The sequence below is a fragment of the Salmo trutta genome, chromosome 32, assembly GCF_901001165.1.
Source record: "Salmo trutta chromosome 32, fSalTru1.1, whole genome shotgun sequence".
Lineage (NCBI taxonomy): Eukaryota > Metazoa > Chordata > Actinopteri > Salmoniformes > Salmonidae > Salmo > Salmo trutta.
In genome coordinates, this window is record NC_042988.1 from 26230334 (window position 1) to 26244388 (window position 14055).

General features: G+C 39.1%; 1 long non-coding RNA gene across 6 annotated transcripts; it reads left to right on the forward strand.

Annotated features, from left to right (window-relative positions):
* The first annotated feature begins 432 nt into the window (after nucleotides 1-432).
* On the forward strand, nucleotides 433-9436 carry LOC115171577 (uncharacterized). Of its 6 annotated transcripts, none has more exons than XR_003871219.1 (12): nucleotides 433-568; nucleotides 875-987; nucleotides 1321-1501; nucleotides 1593-1632; nucleotides 1867-1938; nucleotides 2048-2088; nucleotides 7113-7203; nucleotides 7340-7405; nucleotides 7555-7626; nucleotides 7720-7815; nucleotides 8018-8698; nucleotides 8840-9436. It is a non-coding gene; the product is annotated as an uncharacterized LOC115171577 (long non-coding RNA). The 6 variants fall into 6 exon arrangements; XR_003871217.1 differs by having other exon boundaries at nucleotides 439-568; nucleotides 7340-7626; nucleotides 8018-8146; nucleotides 8577-8698; XR_003871218.1 differs by having other exon boundaries at nucleotides 439-568; nucleotides 7340-7626; nucleotides 8018-8146; nucleotides 8600-8698.
* Nucleotides 9437-14055: the final 4619 nt, after the last annotated feature.

Consider the following 14055-nt stretch of genomic DNA (forward strand, 5'->3'; position numbering starts at 1 on the left):
GATAGGCTAAAATTGCTTCTTCAACAGAAATCCCTGATCACACTTGAAGGTGATGTCATGGTAATGTTGGCTAGCTAAGCTCATGCACAGACACACGTCATCGGGTCTAACGGTCGTCTCGCGCCAATTTGCCATGTGCAGGCCGTCAAATCAAAGGCACTCTTTCGATATAAAGTAATTTTTTATGAAAATAGTTGGAGTAATAACATGTTCAAATACTTAAGACATTGGCTCAAATCTAGAATGTGCCTTCGAATTTTGAGAAAATTAACAGCTAAGGAAGAATATTTCTCTTGTCTCATTGACTTCTCAAACCCGAATCCCCGGCCTGGTCTACTTAGTCTGCTTAGCAAGCGTTCCCGCGATGTTGCGTATCAAGGTTTAGAAACTGTGGTGATACAGTCACTTATAACTCCTGTTTTCTAAACGGAAGTTACTGAAGCAGGAAGAAGAAAAGTTTAAATTTTTTTTACAGAACCAGCAAGCAAGATGGCAGCTCTAAACAGACCACAGACTAAAATGTATCCATTCAGCCTGTTGTTTGTTTTTTTGGTGCTCCCGTATCAAGGTAAAGACTAAGTTGTAACAGTATTTGCACTTTAACATTGCTACATTGCTATAAAACTCCCTGAAGGCAGAAAGTTCTCTTACTGTATTGTGTCACCTGGGCGAGGTCGGCTAGCAACCCGTTAGCCTCATACACAACCTGTTTGTACCTGTGATTTGTTTAACTGTATTAGGATCTCACACATTGGCAGCTGCAGTCTATCTCTATTTCATTGTGTTTGTGTTTAAGGAAGTTTGTTAGTAACATTAAAGTAATGTTACATAGAAAGTTGTACTAAATGAATGTCTTCTTCCGTACCTTGGTTAGCATGCTCTCCCATCAAGAAAATGGACAGGTGTGAAGATTTGAGGACAGGAAATGGATATGTGTACCTATATGAAACTCCGGCTGGATCTGGAATTGAGGTGTACTCAAACAATGTTAGTGGAGATCTTATGGTTTTATTCAGGATTTGTACTACAGACTTTGTCTTGATTCTCCACCCTTCCCCCAAGTGCAGACTTGCACACTTCCCGACATGGATTTCACAATGTTGGAAAGTCCCTGCAGCTAATGTTTACACCAATCCAATCCTTTTAACCATGGCAGGAAGTGTGCAAGTGTACACTTTGGGGAAAAGGGTGTAGAATCAGGACACAGACTGTATATGTTGGTATTTTTTTAGATAATAAGTACTATGTTGTATGACAAATCAGGGCTTTTTGATTCAAACCTGAATTCAATTCTTTCTTTTCTTATGTGCTTTCCCACAGACTCCAATAGCCTACCATGGCATGAACAAGCCTTTCTTTCCCACAGACTCCAATAGCCTACCATGGCATGAACAAGCCTTTTGAAGCAAATGTTTCTGATAAGGTGATAAGAGTGAACAACAGTGCTGTCATCCTCTCTGAATGCCTGAATCTGACATTCACATTCTTTCATGTTCTCCAGGTGAGTCCTGTTATTATTTCACACAATTGAGATGATTTGATTGTTGAAAATGATTTTAGAGATTCTTACTTCCCCTGTGTCTTCTCTTAAGGGCATGGTTGAGGAGTGCCATTTGCATTACATTGTTGCAGGTAAAGAATGATTTTCCTATTTTCTTTCATTTTAAACTTCTTGCACTTTCATATTGGTACACATATCCAAGGCAGTTAACACTAATTTCTCTGGATAAGAGCGTCTGCTAAAATGTAAACAACGTAGACTGACAATTCAACTGACATTTTAATTTACAATCCGACTGACACCCCGGGTGAGTACTCTAATATTAGCAAACTAATATCACCTCTTTGTCTGATCTTTGTCTGTAGAGAGGGAGCATGAGGCTGTGACAACTATCACTCTGACTGACGATCTGACTGACACCTCGGACGACATGTCAGGTAAGTACTCGTAACTAACATAAAGACAGCTCGTTACTGTCTATAGCATCTCCATCTGTAATAAAGTACATATTCATTTGAAATGACTTTACTCTCTGATTAAACTCAGGAAATGGAGACAAAGCCAAAGCCACACAAAGGAAATCACTGGTGAGTGTTTCCATATTGTTTCTTTTGTTTGACATTCTACTGTCACCACAGCTTCTTCTTCTTTTTCTTCTGAACCCAATTATGGACAAATGCGATAAGACAAACAAACCCCTAACTAAATCAGCAAGAGTTTTGAACACTTTGGGTTCAGAATGTGGACTAGTTGATGTCTGGCATGAGATCAAACCTCAAGCCAAAGATTATACTTTTCTAATGTACCCAACTCATATTCCAGAATAGACTACTTATTTTTTCCCAAAAGCTATCTGCTGTGAACAGTTGCTCTATTGGTACGTTTGACTTATCCAATCATGTCAAAATATATTTATCTGTGAACCTGAGCAGCTTTGTTCCTCTATCCAGAAATTAGAAACGTAATACATCTCTATTGGCAGATTAAAATTTCAGAGCAGAAATGCATTGTGAATTACATACAAGATAATAGTGACCCTACTGTACATTAGATGCTTCCACTGTATGGGAGGTGGCAAAACCCACCCGAAGTGGTGAAATTATTTCATATGCATCATTTAACAAAAAGAACAGTGAGAAGTTGTGTGACATTAAGAAAGATGCGAACAATTGCACAAAAGGTTTTCTACTGAGAATTGGAGGCACATAAATCTTGAAGCAAACTTAATCTTTAACAAACTCGCCATATCAATGATAACATGTTCCATATTGACAAAAACGTATGAATATGATAACCAAGTAAGCTCCTTGCCTATCAATTAAAAAAGGAGCAACCAGAATGCACGTTACACTCCCCTCTTTAGCAAAATAAAAGACCTCATCCGTTGGTCCACTCTCCCATAACAATGATTGGAGGATAAACATAATACTGGTCAAACCTGAGTCTATGGGGTCTGGGTCTGCCCAATTTCCAACTTTACTATTGGTCAGCCCAAACTCGCAAATTGTTGTCTGGGTCTTTGGGCAGATATGACTCCCTATGGGTTCAGATTGAATATCAATCTAGCCATCCTTTACCTCCGAATCAGTTTCATCATATTTGTGATGACAGTAAGTACACATTAATGGCATGGGCAGACTGTAGAAAGCACTTAGGTATTTCAAACACGGTTTTTTTATATGCTCCTATTTCTTGTTGCCCAATGTGTTCTTAAAAGTCGGCCTTCATAATTGGTGCCCGCTGGGTCGTAGGAGGATCGCAGACTTGTTCCATAGTGGATTAAATACAATGAAGGGATTTATCCAAATCCATACTGAATATAACATCCCTGGTACACATTTGTTTTAAGTGCCTTCAAATCAGAAATGTTATCTTTATATTTATCAAAGAATTAAAGCTGAGATCTCAGTTATCAGAAAAGAATGAATAACCACATCTATATTAGCAAGTAATACTTGCTAAGATGTATTGTCCATTATCCTTTGTTTCACTTCCTTTGTCCACATCCTTTGTTTCACTTCAAAGGATGTGGGAAAATGACTTTGATGAGGAGGTATGACTTGAGATCTGTAATAAGATCCACTTCCCATTTACTAGTCCCAATATTAAGGAGACTAACTACAAATTAATGTTCAAGTTTTAGCTTACCCCTGTTGAATTAAACTGTATGTTCCCAGACACTAAATTGCCTGAAATGTAAGACAGAGAAAGTACCTTTTTTTTCATTTATTCTGGCTTTGCAATAAGCTAATGGATTTCTGGCACTCTATTCATACAGCCACTCAGATCATTTAGATATGATATTGGTACAATCCAGTGGCGGTTGGTGCTGTTTATGATGAGGGAGGACAATAAACATTTTTATGGGCCTTTTTTCTATTACAGCATATTGGATGACTGTCATTCATATTCCATTCACCCAGCTCAATGTAACATCGATAGATTTAGGCCCCTACATGATACTCTAATTTTTCCTATAGCCTTTATTATGTTGCTACAACCTAGCCTATGAATGAAAGTTTACAATGTAGGTGCACAGGTCGAGATACATTTTAGTAATCAAGATGACAGACAGTGACACATTCAATACCGTCTTGCACACTCTGGCCTGCATCTAGCTGATCTAGGGTGTAATCATTAGTCCAACAGTTGCAAACGAGACTACTCTATTGGACAACTATTCTATTGGACAAATTCAGGTATGTTTATCCCAGTTTCGTTCTGTTTGCTTCCATTTAAGAAATATTTTTCAACAGAATCGGCTGAATGAATACACCCCGATCAAATGCAAAAACAGTTCACTTTCATAGGAGCCAGATCGTTGTATAATTCCTTCTCGCATCTATGCCCTCTCCTCCTCTCACCTTTTCTTTCTCTCTCTTTGAGTCAACTACTCACCACATGGTATGCACTGCAGTGCTAGCTAGCTGTAGCTTTTTCTTCAGTACTAGATTCATTCTCTGATCATTTGATTGGGTGGTAAACATGTCAGTTCATGCTGCAAGAGATCTAATAGGTTGGAGGATGTCTTCCGGAAGTTGTCATAGTTTCTGTGTAAGTCTATGGAAGTGGATGAGTACCATGAGCCTCCTAGGTTTTGTATTGAAGTCAGTGTTCCCAGAGGAGGAAGGAAACTAGCTGTCCTCTGGCTACACCATGGTGCTACCCTGCAGAGTGCTGTTGTGGCTACTGTAGACCTTCATTGCAAAACAGTGAATATATTTAGTATAGTTTTATCTAAAAACAATATCACTTTTTGAAGGTTAGAATATTTTTATTAATATGAAATTATATGAGGAGGATGGTTCTCCCCTTCCTCCTCTGAGGAGCTTCCACTAGTACAGTACCCAAGCCTTTACCTCCTTAATCAAATGCTGAATACTGCGCTTGATTCAGACAAGATAAGGTTGCTGACAACTTACTTTGCAAATAAATGTATTCTTGTGTGTTGGAAAAATGACAACCCACCCACTTTTCTGTGGCTAAAACAAGTTGCAGACTTCTTGCCATTAGAAAAATGAATAATGGACTTCAGATCTGCAGATCCACATTCTTGAAAGTATAGTTTTTTATTGAAAAAAGCTCTTAAAATAGTATTTCTATTTCTTATTTTATCTACATTTATTGCACTAGTTGTTTGAAAATCTCTGAAAATGTGTCTGCATTAACAACACTAACAGTATTATGATATTACAGTATATCTGCTGCTGTCAATAGTTAAGTTGTAATACTAACTGCTTTAAAAACTGATGAAAATTATGTCTGCTGCTATTTTATTTAGTTTTGCATGGAATGTATTTTCTGTTAGTCTGTATAATTGTTTATGTATCAAACAGTTGAAGTCAGAAGTTTACATACACCATAGCCAAATACATTTAAACTCAGTTTTTCACAATTCCTGACATTTAATCCCAGTACAAATTCCCTGTCTTAGGTCAGTTACGATCACCACTTTATTTTAAGAATGTGAAATGTCAGAATAATAGTAGAGAGAATGATTTATTTCAGCGTTATTTCTTTCATCACATTCTCAGTGGGTCAGAAGTTTACATACACTCAATTAGTATTTGGTAGCATTGCCTTTAAATTGTTTAGCTTGGGTCAAACGTTTCGGGTAGCCTTCCATAAGCTTCCCACAATAAGTTTTGGCCCATTCTTAGTGAATTTTGGCCCATTCCTCCTGACAGAGCTGGTGTAACTGAGTCAGGTTTGTAGGGCTCCTTGCTCGCGCACACTTTTTCAGTTTTGCCCACACATTTTCTATAGGATTGAGGTCAGGGCTTTGTGATGGCCACTCCAATACCTTGACTTTGTTGTCCTTAAATCATTTTGCCACAACTTTGGAAGTATGCTTGGGGTCATTGTCCATTTAGAAGACCCATTTGCGACCAAGCTTTAACTTCCTGACTGATGTCTTGAGATGTTGCTTCAATATATCCACATACATTTTCCTACCTCATGATGCCATCTATTTTGTGAAGTTCACCAGTCCATCCTGCATCAAAGCACCCCCACAACATGATGCTGCCACCCCCTGTGCTTCACGGTTGGGAGGGTGTTCTTCGGCTTGCAAGCCTCCCCCTTTTTCCTCCAAACATAAGGATGGTCATTATGGCCAAACAGTTCTATTTTTGTTTCATCAGACCAGAGGACATTTCTCCAAAAAGTACGATCTTTGTCCCCATGTGCAGTTGCAAACCGTAGTCTGGCTTTTTTATGGCGGTTTTGGAGCAGTGGCTTCTTCCTTGCTGAGCGGCCTTTCAGGTTATGTCGATATAGGACTCGTTTTACTGTTGATATAGATACTTTTGTACCTGTTTTCTCCAGCATCTTCACAAGGTCCTTTGCTGTTGTTCTGGGATTGATTTGCACTTTTCGCACCAAAGTACGTTCATCTCTAGGAGACAGAAAGCGTCTCCTTCCTGAGTGGTATGACGGCTGCGTGGTCCCATGGTGTTTATACTTGCGTACTATTGTTTGTACAGATGAACGTGGTACCTTCAGGCATTTGGAAATTGCTCCCAAGGATGAACCAGACTTGTGGAGGTCTACAATTTTTTTCTGAGGTCTTGGCTGATTTCTTTATATTTTCCCATGATGTCAAGCAAAGAGGCACTGAGTTTGAAGGTAGGCCTTCAAATACATCCACAGATACACCTCCAATTGACTCAAATGATGTCAATTAGCCTATCAGAAGCTTCTAAAGCCATGACATCATTTTCTGGAATTTTCCAAGCTGTTTAAAGGCACAGTCAACTTAGTGTATGTAAACTTCTGACCCACTGGAATTGTGATACAGTGAATTATAAGTGAAATAATCTGTCTGTAAACAATTGTTGGAAAAATTACTTGTGTCATGCACAAAGTAGATGTCCTAACCGACTTGCCAAAACTATAGTTTGTTAACAATGAATTTGTGTAGTGGTTGAAAAACGAGTTTTAATGACTCCAACCTAAGTGTATGTAAACTTCCGACATCAACTGTATATATATATATATATATATATATATATATACAGTATGTGTCATGTTTTGTTCCTTTACATGATACTTCTATAGCACAGTTTAACAGGATCTCAACAACTGACATAGACAGCTTTTTGTTTTTCAGCTGGTGTTGTGGTTATCTTGGTTCTGCTGCTGGGCATTGCTGGTTTCTTAGCGTACAGATATGGCTACATTCCTTGGAGAGACAAACATCGGTGAGTACCTTTTATGATCTGCAGCAACAATAGTGCTCAGAGTGTACAGCCAGAGAGGATAATGAATTCAGAGAGGATAAACTTATGACTTAGGACTGAACGCAACCTTTCCTTTGTTCATCACACACCACATCAGATTTGCTCTTGCACAGCTAGCTTGGCTGGGTCGGGACTACCTTAACACCAACAGGGAAAACCAGAGGTGAGTCAGACTCAGTCAACCTGAGGACATTTTTAGTAGCTACGTGGTTTAATGTGCTTCATGATACATTACTAAATATCAGTAATCATGCCAGACAACAGCTTAGAGCAGCAAGAAGTAACACGTGTTGTTGTTTTAACTTCTCTAAGGGACAACGGAGATCCTGATGATCCAGCTGCTGAGGACGCTGAGTCTCTCCGATCTGTGATTGTCTGTTGAATGTAATATTTATGCTCCTACTATACTTCATGTCTTCCTCAATCTATAACTGCATTTGTCAATCTATAACTGCATTTGTCCCTTTGAAACATCAGGGACCAGGGGGATGGGGTGGAAGAGGAGAGGGAGCCACCACACAGTCAGGAGACACATGTTGAGTCCTCTCTGCTGAATGGACATCTTGTGAACAGGTTAACCTTTCTCTGAGAAAGACCCTCATTACTTCATTACTGGTTGAGTCTCACTATCCTCAGTCAGAGCTGATCCCATGAGTCATTGATCCCACAGGTTTAATAGAAAGACCCGTTTGTTTAACACATGATCCTTATATTCTAATACCTGTAATACCTAATGAGCATGGTAAATGCTCACGCATGTTAAAAAAATGTTTAGCAGTCAAGGAGAGAGAGGTGAGCCAAGCGAGAGGTTCGTTCAGTCAATGGGCAGTGAGGGAACAGATACTGAATTCTCTCAGAAGAGACATGCTGGATTTCCTCTGGTGAATGGAAACCATAAGGCCAGGTAAACTTTACCACATGATGAATACCTTGACAGATCTTCATTGAATGATACAGATGTAGGATCTTAATTTGAGCCGGTTTGCTACAGCAGGAAGATAATCCTGCAGCAACAGGAAATGTGAATTGTTTTGTGGGTTGATACATTTTTCATTAGGGCAAATCAAATCGGTCATTTTAAAGTGGAAATTACCAACTTTAGAAGCCTTTTTAAACTTTGAATACACTATAAGTTTGCATTTCCTGTTGTGCAGAAAAATGCTCAGCAACAAAAGAGTGATCATCAAATTAAAATTGAACCTCTGTAATCTCATAATGGGTCATGTAATAACGTTTGTCTTGTGGTGGATCAATGATGATATCAGGTAAACTTGACTACATATTGATTCATCCACAACTCATTGGGTATAATGTCACCAACCCCATTTTCCCAGGGTTCATTTTAGCCTCTCTTTAGGGAACAGCATTATGGTGGATGATGAATGTGAATGTTGATGTCTTATTATTCCAGTCCAGGACCTTCTCAGATGAATGGAGGGTCTCCCATGTCTGACAGGTGATATTGTAACTATTGCTAAAGTAACACTGTTCTGAGCTTTTTCTCCACTGTATTTTAATTGTAGGTACAGGATTGTATAATAACCATGTTTTTCCATGTTTCCTGATCCAGCCTGTCTTACTGTGTTCTGTGTCTAAGGTTGGAGAACAACCCTGTTGGTCAGTGGATGAAGAAAACTGCTCTGGTGAACAAGCAGGACCAGGACTGGTCAACAATGACATGAAGCCAGTTGAAAATATATAGCATATAAGATGAAACTAACTGTAAATATAATAATATATAACATGATATACACTGTAATATAAAACAGTATAATATAATATGATATAATATCGTAACACTTACTTGAAGCTGCTTCTTGTATAGTGTTATATATTCTAATGAATGCATTGTTAACAACATGAATGATGCATTAATGCATTCATAGGACATAACTGTATAGTAAAATGCTAGTATAATACTGTGCTGGTAAACTGCTAGCTGTGGGGTTGCCCCCAGCTGTGGTTTCTATTATTTAGAGTATCTACACTCAACTGTGGTTCAAATACATAGTTTTTAGCTTAGTTGTTACCGTAAACTAGCCCTTCTTAGAGACAAAGTTATGGAAAATGCCGTATAACTACTTACCATTCTGAAGTGTAACAGTCAGGTTTTTATGTAACAATTGTTAATCCCTTTTTTAAATGTTTATTTATATATTTGTTTGCTTTGATTTGATTGAATTAGTATGACTAATGCTTCAATGACCATGCATTATTTTACACTCCCGTATAGAGGGATATTATTTTACCCTCCCGTATAGAAGTATATTATTTTACCCTCCCGTATAGAAGGATATTATTTTACCCTCCCGTATAGAAGGATATTATTTCACCCTCCCGTACAGAAGGATATTATTTTACCCTCCCGTATAGAGGGATATTATTTTACCCTCCCGTATAGAGGGATATTATTTTACCCTCCCGTAGAGAGGGATATTATTTTACCCTCCCGTAGAGAGGGATATTATTTTACCCTCCCGTATAGAAGGATATTATTTTACCCTCCCGTATAGAAGGATATTATTTTACCCTCCCGTATAGAAGGATATTATTTTACCCTCCCGTATAGAAGGATATTATTTTACCCTCCCGTATAGAGGGATATTATTTTACCCTCCCGTATAGAGGGATATTATTTTACCCTCCCGTATAGAGGGATATTATTTTACCCTCCCGTATAGAGGGATATTATTTTACCCTCCCGTATAGAGGGATATTATTTTACCCTCCCGTATAAAAGGATATTATTTTACCCTCCCGTATAGAAGGATATTATTTTACCCTCCCGTATAGAAGGATATTATTTTACCCTCCCGTATAGAGGGATATTATTTAACCCTCCCGTATAGAGGGATATTATTTTACCCTCCCGTATAGAGGGATATTATTTTACCCTCCCGTATAGAGGGATATTATTTTACCCTCCCGTATAGAGGGATATTATTTTACCCTCCCGTATAGAGGGATATTATTTTACCCTCCCGTATAGAAGGATATTATTTTACCCTCCCGTATAGAAGGATATTATTTTACCCTCCCGTATAGAAGGATATTATTTTACCCTCCCGTATAGAAGGATATTATTTTACCCTCCCGTATAGAAGGATATTATTTTACCCTCCCGTATAGAAGGATATTATTTTACCCTCCCGTATAGAGGAATATTATTTTACCCTCCCGTATAGAAGGATATTATTTTACCCTCCCGTATAGAAGGATATAATTTTACCCTCCCGTATAGAAGGATATTATTTTACCCTCCCGTATAGAAGGATATTATTTTACCCTCCCGTATAGAGGGATATTATTTTACCCTCCCGTATAGAGGGATATTATTTTACCCTCCCGTATAGAAGGATATTATTTTACCCTCCCGTATAGAAGGATATAATTTTACCCTCCCGTATAGAAGGATATTATTTTACCCTCCCGTATAGAAGGATATTATTTTACCCTCCCGTATAGAAGGATATTATTTTACCCTCCCGTATAGAAGGATATTATTTTACCCTCCCGTATAGAGGGATATTATTTTACCCTCCCGTATAGAGGGATATTATTTTACCCTCCCGTATAGAGGGATATTATTTTACCCTCCCGTATAGAGGGATATTATTTTACCCTCCCGTATAGAGGGATATTATTTTACCCTCCCGTATAGAAGGATATTATTTTACCCTCCCGTATAGAAGGATATTATTTTACCCTCCCGTATAGAAGGATTTTACCCTCCCGTATAGAGGGATATTATTTAACCCTCCCGTATAGAGGGATATTATTTTACCCTCCCGTATAGAGGGATATTATTTTACCCTCCCGTATAGAGGGATATTATTTTACCCTCCCGTATAGAGGGATATTATTTTACCCTCCCGTATAGAGGGATATTATTTTACCCTCCCGTATAGAGGGATATTATTTTACCCTCCCGTATAGAGGGATATTTACCCCGTATGAGGGATTTAAATTACCCTCCCGTATAGAGGGATATTATTTTACCCTCCCGTATAGAGGGATATTATTTTACCCTCCCGTATAGAAGGATATTATTTTACCCTCCCGTTTAGAAGGATATTATTTTACCCTCCCGTATAGAGGGTTATTATTTTACCCTCCCGTATAGAGGGATATTATTTTACCCTCCCGTATAGAGGGATATTATTTTACCCTCCCGTATAGAGGGATATTATTTTACCCTCCCGTATAGAAGGATATTATTTACCCTCCCGTATAGAAGGATATTATTTTACCCTCCCGTATAGAGGGATATTATTTTACCCTCCCGTATAGAGGGATATTATTTTACCCTCCCGTATAGAGGGATATTATTTTACCCTCCCGTATAGAAGGATATTATTTCACCCTCCCGTACAGAAGGATATTATTTTACCCTCCCGTATAGAGGGATATTATTTTACCTTCCTGTATAAAAGGATATTATTTTACCCTCCCGTATAGAAGGATATTATTTTACCCTCCCGTATAGAAGGATATTATTTTACCCTCCCGTATAGAGGGATATTATTTTACCCTCCCGTATAAAAGGATATTATTTTACCCTCCCGTATAGAAGGATATTATTTTACCCTCCCGTATAGAGGGATATTATTTTACCCTCCCGTATAAAAGGATATTATTTTACCCTCCCGTATAGAAGGATATTCTTTTAGTGACTAAAACATTTTCCATTATTTGTATCCAAAATATATTTAATTAAAACATATATATTTCTTCTCATACCGCATGCTGTATGTTCTTCAAATATAATTGGAGCACAGAGACACCCTTTAGGAGCGGAAGACAATCTGCTCATCTCTAATATCCTACTTGGCTTAGATGAGAAAGGGAATGCAGAGAGGTGTGAAAGGGAGGACACTACTCTGTAGCAAACACTAACAGAGAGGAAAGAACACTGTGGTGCATAGATGGAGGGGGGATAAAGGAGAATCATAGCCTACTATCACTACCTTGACACATACTGTATAATAGAGGAACACAGCTAAATCCAAACACTTGAGGGCAGTAAAGAACCAGGAAGAACCCAGTGACATCACCAGTGCTGGTTCAGTCTGAGTTTAATAGCTGACTGTCTATTATTACAGCGATGTTAGGTTCTGTGGGTGATGTGTACTACTCATGCCATCTCAGAGTGCCCAAAATGGCCACTAACCTTGGCAAGGGCTATTTTTACCTTTCTGCTGAGATGGCCTCACCTCTGTGGCCGTGTGAGTGCTGGGGAGTGGAGGAGTGTATCTGAGGTGACACGGAGGCTGTGTGAATGATGCAGATTGCCCCTCTATCTGTCTGCCTAGTAGGCCCTAGGCGTGTGTTCACGTGTGTCTTTTATTGTAACAGTGCTGAAGTGTGGGGTGACTGGGTGGTCAAGGCTGGAGAGCTCCCCCACAGGGACTACCACTGAGGGGGCACAGTAGGGGCCAGGAGAGGGAGGAGTGTGTGTATCATACATGTACTACAATGTACGAAACACACACATTATATTTTGTATGAAACACACACACACCGAGCGGACAGAGCAAAGGAGCAGAGGGACTGGATTGATGATGATGGTAGTAGGAAGCCATATAATTATGAATTAAGACGCTCTGATGCACATAATAATTAGCTAAGAGCTAATTAGCTAACGATTAGATTCTACAATGGCCAGGATTATGAGCCATCAAGGAAACGAACCCCTCCAGGAGAAACTTATCAAACACTGATGACACACTATCAGTAACAAGGAGCTTTCAAGGGAGGCTGGATACTGTACTACAAACCCCTTCACTTCAATGTAGGGCCCTCACATCACAAACTATAAGTTAAGGGGAAGTGAACACTACAGAAACATTCATGCTTGTAGTTTGTTGTTGCCATGGCAAACTCACTAATGTAGTTTCACTTCCTGTGAATGGCTGGCTTTCTGCTATGAAACATCCAAAATGGTGGTTGTACAGTACTGCACCATACTGCTATCCCTGTGATCTGCAGTTTGCATTATCATATGGTTCACTAAGTCTACTGTATACCTAAGCAACTCTTCACATGTTTTAAGTAATCTGCCCAGCCCTGACTGAAACCACCCACCTCTGTTCTCAATGTCTGCCACTGGTGCTCAGGACCATTTGTTATGAACAACCGTTGATTTCTCAGCATGAACCCACCCTCCTCAACATAGAATAACCTTGTTGGTCGTCTTCCAATCATGGTGGGCGTACAGGACCAATCGCTAACCAACCAACCCTGAGTGGGAGTGAGAGCATGACTCGTATTGAAACAACGTCTCCTTTCTCTCGCCTTTCTTTAGCTTTTCTTTGATTGTTTTGTTTGTTTGAAGGCCTTGGATAGAAGACAAGAAAAATAATCAACCCACCCACAGTTACATCTGCATGTGGTTGAGAAGAGAGCTTACTCAGAGCAAGGCAGAGGCAGGGAGTCTTGAGTCTTGTACTCCTGTTGGTACGAGGCTGAGGTTTAATACACCACCATACTCAGATCCCATCATCCTGCAGGCCAAACCATGAATAAATCATTAGCACTTAAAGACACCTTTTCATTTTCAGCTTGAAAGACACCCACACAGCATTAGAATGAATGCACATGGAAAGATTGTAGGGAAACTCTAGTCCATTATTGACACAAGGTAGTTCGATTTTAAATAGTTTTTTATTAATATGTGCTGATACAGGGTCGCGCTGACCTGCGATGACGCAAACGCTCACAGAAAACCACCACCCCCTTTGGCCCAGATAGACAGACAGCTGTCAAAGCAATGACGTGAGAAAAGAATCACACATCAGTCCTCAAATAAAAAAA